The sequence below is a fragment of the Fukomys damarensis genome, unplaced genomic scaffold (assembly GCF_012274545.1).
Source record: "Fukomys damarensis isolate Sample0158 unplaced genomic scaffold, DMR_v1.0_HiC HiC_scaffold_39, whole genome shotgun sequence".
NCBI classification, from domain to species: Eukaryota; Metazoa; Chordata; class Mammalia; order Rodentia; family Bathyergidae; genus Fukomys; species Fukomys damarensis.
This window is the reverse complement of record NW_022900951.1, coordinates 57,531,843-57,540,054: the sequence shown is the minus strand read 5'-3', so window position 1 is coordinate 57,540,054 and position 8,212 is coordinate 57,531,843. Positions and strand designations below refer to the sequence as shown.

The following is an 8,212-nucleotide window of genomic DNA, read 5'->3' as shown; positions in this document are numbered from 1 at the left end:
ACAGAGCATGCTCAATTAAATAACCTGATGCTGAACTTGAGGCTTCTAGAAAAAGAAGAGGAAGACAAATGCAAAGCTCATATAAGGGAGAAAATTATAAAGGTCAGAGCAGAAATCAGTGCAATGGAGACTAAAAGAATGACACAAAAATATCAATGAAGCCAAGAGCTGGTTCTTAGAAAGACTAAACAAAATTGACAAATCCTTTGGCAGACTTAACAAAAAAGAGGAAAGAAAAGGCACAAATCCATGCAATTAAGAATGAAAAGGATGAAATTACATCAGAAACAGCTGAAATCCAGAGAATCATCAATACCTACCTAAAGAAACTTTATGCCAATAAGATGGAAAATACAGGAGAAATGGTCCAATTCCTAGATTTGTATGAATTACCAAAGTTGAATGAAGATGACCTAAAAATTCTAAATGACTCAATATCAATCACTAAAATTGGAAATGTAGGGTGGGGAATTTAGCTCAGTGGTGCCACCACCTGCCTCTCAAGAGCTAGGTCCAGAATTTGATCCTTGGTAAAAAATTAATTAATTAATTAATTAATTAAATTGGAAATATAATTAAAAACTTACCAGTAAAGAAAAGCCCAGGCATCCGAAATGAACAGACATTTCTCGACAAAGAAGTAAAAGCAGCAAATAAATATATGAAAAAATGTTCCACATCACTGATCATTCAAGAGATGCAGATGAAAACAACACTGAGATTCCACCTCACCCCGCAAAGAATGACTGCTATCAGGAAATCACACAATAACAAATGTTGGCAGGGTTGTGGGGAGAAAGGAACCCTTCTCCATTGTTGGTGGGAATGCAGATGGGTGCAACCACTATGGAAATCAATATGGAGATACCTCAAAGAGCTTGGACTGGAGGTTCCATTTGACCCAGCCATCCCTCTGCTGGGTATCTTTCCAAGAGAACTAAAAGAATCATATCACAGAGAAGTATGTGCACCCATATTTATAGCAGCACAGTTTGTAATAGCTAAATCTTGGAAACGGCCTATTTGACCATCTGTTAGAAACTGGATAAAGAAGTTGTGGTTTTTCCATAAAATGGAATATTACTCAGCCATAAAGAACGATAAAATAGATTCATTCATAGGAAAATGGATACATATTGAAGATATACTCCTAAGTGAAATAAATAAGTCACACATGTGTAAATACCAAATAGTTTCCCTGGTGTGAATAATCTGCTATAATACATAAGATCCTAATAAGATTACTGACATTTAGAAATGGGAAGAAAGGAGCTAAAGGTGTAGGGAAGGTGGGATGAGTAGGGGAAGGGTAATAAGGGAAAAGAAAAAAAGTGAGATAATGAAAAGATGAAAATAAAGTGTTTGTAGATGGGCAGGGGAGGAGGTGGTGAAGGGAGGGCAGGGGTAAGGGGAAAAAAAGAGAATCAAGACTTGTCATGTAGAGGTACAAGATCCCAACAATGAATGTAACTGTACTGTATCCCTAAAATGTACCAATAAACTCAATCAAAGCTGAAAAAAAAAGAAAAGAAAAGCCCAGGACCCGATGGCTTCACTGCTTGATTCTACAAGACATTTAGAGAGGAACTACTGCCAGTACTGTTTAAACTCTTTGATGAAATTGAAAGGGAAGAAATACTCCCAAATTAATTTCTGGAAGCAAGCATTACCTTCATCCCCAAAGCAGAGGAAGACTGGACCGACAAAGACAACTGTAGGCCAATCTCACTAATAAACATAGATGCAAAAATACTTAATAAGCTACTGGCAAATAGAATGCAGAAGATCATCACTTGACAAAGTTGGATTCTTCCTAAAGATGCAGGGATGGTTCAAGATATGTAAATCAATAAATGTAATACACCATATTAATAGAGCCAAGGATGAAAAACACATGGTCATCTCAATAGATGCAGAAAAACATTCTACAAAATCCAAGATGCATTCATGATTAAAAAAAAAAACTATGGAAAATTGGAATAGAAAGACTACCTCAATCTGATAAAAGCTATCTATGAAAAACCAACAGCCAGTATCATACAAATGGTCAAAAATGGAAATTCTTCATGCTGAAATCAGAAACAAGACAATGATGTCCACTATCCCCACTCCTGTTCAATATAGTTTTGGAAATATTAGCCACAGCAATTAGATAAGAGAAATAAATAAAAGGAATAAAGATAGGAAATGAAGTCAAATTATCATTATTTGCAGATGACATGACACTCCATATAGAAGAACCCAAAAACTCTACTAAAAGTATTCTAGAGTTGATGACCAAATTCAGTAAAGTACTGGTTATAAAGTTAACAAACAAAAATCAATAGCTTTTCTGTACATGGAAAACAGACTCAGTGAGAGAGAAATGGGGCAAAAAGTTCCTTTCACAATAGCATCCAAGAAGTTGGAATACCTAGGAATCAACCTAACAAAAGAAATCAAAGACCTCTACTCTGAACAAAGTGATTGATGAGGAAATCAAAAAATGGAAAGCCATCCCTTGATTCTGGGTAGGAAGAATCAGCAAACTGAAAATGGCCATACTTCTGAAACTGTTATATTCAATGTAATCTCATTGAAATCCCAGCAGCATACTTCACAGACCTTGAGTAAACAATCTAAAAATTCGTTTGAAACAAGCATAGACCTAGAATAGCAAAAGCAATTTTAGGCAATGAAGTGAAGTTAGGGGGTATCACAATCCCCAATTTGAAACTATACTACAAAGCCACTGTGATAAAAACAGCATGGTACTGGAAAAGAAACAGACCTCAGGACCAGTGAAACAGATTAGAAAATTCAGAAATAACTTCAGCCATACTTATCCACCTCATCTTTGACAAAGGAGCCAAACATCCTCACTGAGCAAAGATAGCATCTTTAATAAATGGTGCTGGAAAAACTGGGTTTTGACTTGCCAAAGATTAAAACTAGACCTCTATATCTCATCATGCAATTGATTTTAAATGTATTAAAGATTTAAATATTAAAATGGAAACACTAAACCACCTGAAAGAGAGATTAGGTAGAACTCTTGAAGATATTGGTGTAGGAAAAAAATTTTATGAAAAAACTTCAGTTGTCCATGAGCTAGCACAAACAATCAACAAGTGGGATATCTTCTTATTAAAAAGTTTCTACACAGCAAGAGAAACCACCAACAGTGTGAAGAGACAACCCACAACGTGGGAAAAAAGTTTTACCAGCTGTTCCTCAGACAAAGGTCTACTAGCTAGAATACAGAACTTAAAGTATAAAGAATTAAAAAAAAAATTGTTTCTGGTCAGATGTGGTAGTGCATTCCTGGAATTCCAGCACTTGGACAGGTTGAGGCAGGACAACAATCTGGAGCCCAGCCTGGGAAACTTAGCAACTTAATGAGCCCTTTTCTCAAAATAGAAAAATTTTAAAAAGACTTGAGTGTAGCTCAACCCTTCTTCCCCTTCTTATTTCAAAGACTTTGATGCAAATTTTTCCCTTCTATTCTTTTTTTTTTAATGTAACTTAAAGTATAAAGAATTAAAAAAAAAACTCCCAAATTTAAAGACCCAATCCAAAAATGGGCATCTGAAATGCACAGACATTTCTCAGACAAAGAAGTAGAAATAGCAAATCAATATATGAAAAAAATGTTCAAAATCAATGGTCATTTGAGAAACGCAAATGAAAATAATGCTGAGATTCTACCTTTCCCCAGAAAGAATGACTATCATGAAATCAACAAATAACAAATTCTGACAGCACTGTGAGGAAAGAGCAACACTGCTCCATTTCTGGTGGGAGTGTAGACTGGTACAACTACTTTGGAAAGCAGTATGGAAAGAACTAGGATTGGAAGTCCCATCTGAGCTAGCTATTCCCCTGCTGGGTATCTTTCCTAAAGAATTAAAAGAAGCATGCCATAGTGATATATGTTCACCCATGTTACAGCAGCACAATTTGTAAGAGCTAAAACTTGGAAGCAGCCCAATTGCCCATCAAATGGATAAAATGGAATACTACTCAGCAATAAAAATGAGAAATTAGAGACATTTACAGCTAAATGGGTGCACATTGAGGCAATACTTAAATGATATAAATAGGACACACATGTTTAATACTGAATAGTTTCTCTAGAGGGAGAAACTGAAAGTGTAAATAAGGACTAAAAGGTATAATAGATAATGTGAAATTGGAAGAAAAATGACAAAGAGGAAGGGGAAACAGGATTGGTAGGGTAAAGGGACTGGAATTAATATGGGAAAATGAAAAATAATGGAAACAAAGTCTTTATAAATAGAGAGAATGGAGGGATTGAAGGGAGGCCTGGGAAATACGAAAAAAATAAGAACCAAGTTACATCATGTAAGGGTACAATTTCCCAATGATGACTGTAACTGTATGGTATGGCTCAAATGTGCCAATAAAAGTAATTTAAAAAAGCATCAACAACTCAAAGGTGTAATTGAGTGACTGCCCTCTTTGAGTCCTGGAATGCAGCTTCTGCTGCATCAGTGCATTCCCACATTGCACCCTTTCGAATAATCTGAAATAGAGGGCAGAAGAAGGTGAGTAGGTGCAGAATGAATGGTCTGCCAGAAACCTAACAAGTCCAAATATACTTGTAACTGGCATACAGTTGTTGGTCTGGGGTGTGCCTGGATCTTATTAATTATTGCACTGAAGATTATTTTTGTCTTAGCTGACTAGATGACACCCAAGTATTTGACAGATAATACAGGGCCCTAAATCCCACTTGTCCAATGGTCCATTTCCAGGCCAGCAATGATTTTACCTTGACTGCTATTGGCCCTTCCCCAGGCCAACAAAACTTTTTTCAATCTGTACACAGTGGCTTTCAGATCTGTAAGGCAAGCAAATGTTAATATAATTGGACAGAAAACCCAGTTCTGGAACTTCTCTTACAATCAAAGGTTACCATAACATCATTAACAGTAACACAAAGTATGACTTCATCCAGGTGACCAAATTCTAGGCCACCAGGCCATAACAGAGTTGGGCTATACACATATCCTTCTGGTAACACTGGAAAGGTTTATTCCCTCCCTCCATTCAATGAATGAGTCACTTTGCTCAGTTTTCAGTAGTCTATAGTTATTTGCCAAGTCCGGTCTGCCTTCTGCACAGAAAAGTCACCTTGTAGCAATGTCCACTCATCCTGGATGATGACATGGTCATCTGAGCTTTTGCAGTAATCCAAAATCACTTTGTCTGTGGTCAAGTGTAAAATTACAACATGTCCACTCTTGTTAAGTGGAGGGGAATCCTGGTCTAGCTCTGGAGAGGACCATTGTGGTGGCTATGGCTGGGACTGAGGCACTAGGTCCCAGGCTTCCCTGTCCATCATCCAGTAGCTGCTGTAACTGTGGCGAAGAGTGAAGTTTCAGACACTGCAGCCATGCACATGCAGTTGAAGAGGAAGCAGTGGAGTGCCGGGTTGGGAGGCACTGGCCACCAGAGCAGCTTGATCACCACCACAGAGCAGCATGGTTTAGTGCAGTAGGCATCCACATACTGCAGCCATTCCTGTACAGCTGCCAGCACCCATAGGAAGCTGGAACCCATTGCCAAATTGTCCTTGGAATGGATGTTGGTGTTGGGAGTGGGCTGTAGCCCTCGCTGCCCACACCCAGGCAGCCCTTCCCACTGGCCACCAACAGCTTGAAGACCACATCCAGTTCCTCAGCTGGCATCTTTTGCTTCTTCTGCCAGCAGAAGTCCTCTAGCTGCGGCTGCATGCCCCACAGCAGCATGTGCAGCTTGCACAGTGGTGGCTCAGACACATGGCCATTTGGCAGCCAGAGGCAGAGCAGCAAATACCTCCCTCATGTCCATTTCACACAACACACCTACCCAGTCAGGGTAGTTTGTGTGTTTCATGACTTTCTCCAGCAAGTCACCTTGGTTTGGCCAAAGCACATGGGCTGCCTTTACCTTTGGGCACATGGGGTAGCATTTCTGATCAGGGTACAACTGCTTCCACAAAGACAGCAACACTTCTGAGGGATGTCCATCCAGCTTCTCTGGATCTAAGCCAGCTGCTATCAGATCTTCCCAGATCTGGCATTGGCTCACCTTCAAGGGACCAAGCATCGGTCTCTGAGTGGTTGGTCTTGCTCACTGCAGAGCCATAGCAGCCAAGTAGACACTGTCCCACCCACCCTTTGTTTCAGTTGTTTTGTCAGTTATCCCAGCTCCATAGCTGTGTAGGTTGTATATGTTGTGTGGTAGATAGACCTAGGTATACTCCCTGGTCCCCAGTCTTGGGTCAAGGGCTCTTCTATTTCCACCCTTTCCTAGACAGCAGGCCATGTATGGAACACCAGGGGACTCTCCTGGTGCATGGGACTTATGTTTCAAGAGCCAGGCATGGTGGTGCATGCCTGTAATCTCAGCACTTGGGAGGCTGAGGCAAAAGGATTGCTGTGAGTTCGAGTGCAGCCTGGGCTACATAGTAAAACCCTGTCTCAAAAAAACTTTTTTAAAAAGGGGATATAGCACTCCCTACTTTCTTTGGCTTGCATTCTGCAGCTGACTGGTTGCTCCAAGTTCTCTCTGGTTCACTGCAACTGGGTCACCTGCTGAGCAAGGTCTTCTGCCTCCTGTCTCACATGGCAGAAGAGACTAAAAACACAACTGAGCCATTCTCCCCACTGGTTTATTGGGGGGTGTTTCTCCAGCATTTCCAAGGCCTGAAAAACATTTCTGGGTTTCAGATAGACTGCTCCCAGTTCTCAGGAGATTTCCAAGCTGCCAAGAAAGTTACTATTGGCAGCTGGAGTAGGGTGTGTGGCGGGTACATTGCAGTAACTCCTCCGGATTTCTCCTCACTCTCCAGCACTGCTTCCACAAAGGCTGTGGTGGGGACACTCACCTGACTATTCTGAGTTTGACTACATCAAGTGTAGGGGCCAGTAGGCTGAAGGGAGGCCCGATCAGGTACAGTTCCCAGAGAAAAGAACACATGTGGTATAGATATCACAAAAAAGCAGGAACCAACTTTTATTTCCACCATCAGGGCATGAGTTGGAGCTGCAGCTCTAGAGCTCAAAAGCTGCAAGTTTTTATCAGCTTTTCTTAGACACAGTAAGACAAAACAGCCAGATGACTTTGAATAGCCATGTGGTACATGCATGGTTGTCCATGCTGATTCATTATTATTATAACAACTCCGTTATTCACCTGTGCTAAATGACAGAGTTGGTCCTCAAGTTCCCTTGGATGTCTTCAGACACCAGGCTTTGACACATCTCACAGAAGCCTCCTATAACTTAACATACTCAGCCATGCATGTGCCACATGTGCCTGCAAGGTCACCCAGTTGTTTTGTCTCACCATGTCCCATTAAGGTGATAACTAATGTAACTGCTGTGACCTAAAGAGTACTGTAGCTGTTCAGTATCTATTTTTTCTGAAGGAATAAAGAGAAGCAGCTCTTGAGCTCTTGAGATCCAGGGCTCTAGCTCTCTTGCTTTGATACTGCGCTTTTACTGATGATTGGCTCCATGTCCTGTTCTTTGCTGAGGAATTAACTCATTCATGGCACCAAAGACTATATGAACTAAAAAAACCTCTCTCTGGTTCCTCCCAGGGAGGCGTGGCCTTGACAAAGTTCCATTTTGACTTTTTTCCTTTCACAGTTCTCTTTATGCTAATGACCCTGGAAATGACCTTATACCTTGTAAAAGAGTTACCAGTCAGGTCTAAGTACAAGGGCAGTCCTTCTCAGGTTTGTTCTAGAATAAAGTTGTCCTGTTGAGCTTGTACCATACCTGGCCACCCGAGTCTAACTCAGGCTCTTCTGCTATCTAGTTGACTTACTCATAAACTAACTAAAAAAAGAATAAATAAAAATACTACTCTCTACACTGCCTTCTATGGTGAGAAGCCAGGCTGGTTGTATGTGGCTTTTGATGTCCCTGAATCTGATAGCCCTGGCATTCAGTCCAACAGACTTCTTGGGCCCCTTTTCTGCCTACATCTGGCACAGAATTCAGCATTCTCTTCATTTTCCCATATTACAACATGATCATGGATATGCCTCAGCTTAGATGGTTGCCACATCTTAGGGAGTATGGACATAGGGCACTCTGGAATGAGAAGAGCAGCTCCCAAACTCACAGACTACAAAGTTAGTCATAGATAACAGTGACTTGGTGTGCAAGGAAATGATATTGGGGAAATAAATGTGACTCCCACCCTGCTAGATGTT

The 8,212-nt window shown here is 40.6% G+C and overlaps 1 pseudogene; it reads right to left on the bottom strand.

Moving 5' to 3' along the window:
- Nucleotides 1-5,080: 5,080 nt before the first annotated feature.
- Nucleotides 5,081-5,738, bottom strand: LOC117284764 (annotated as a pseudogene).
- Between the last annotated feature and the right edge of the window lie 2,474 nt (nt 5,739-8,212).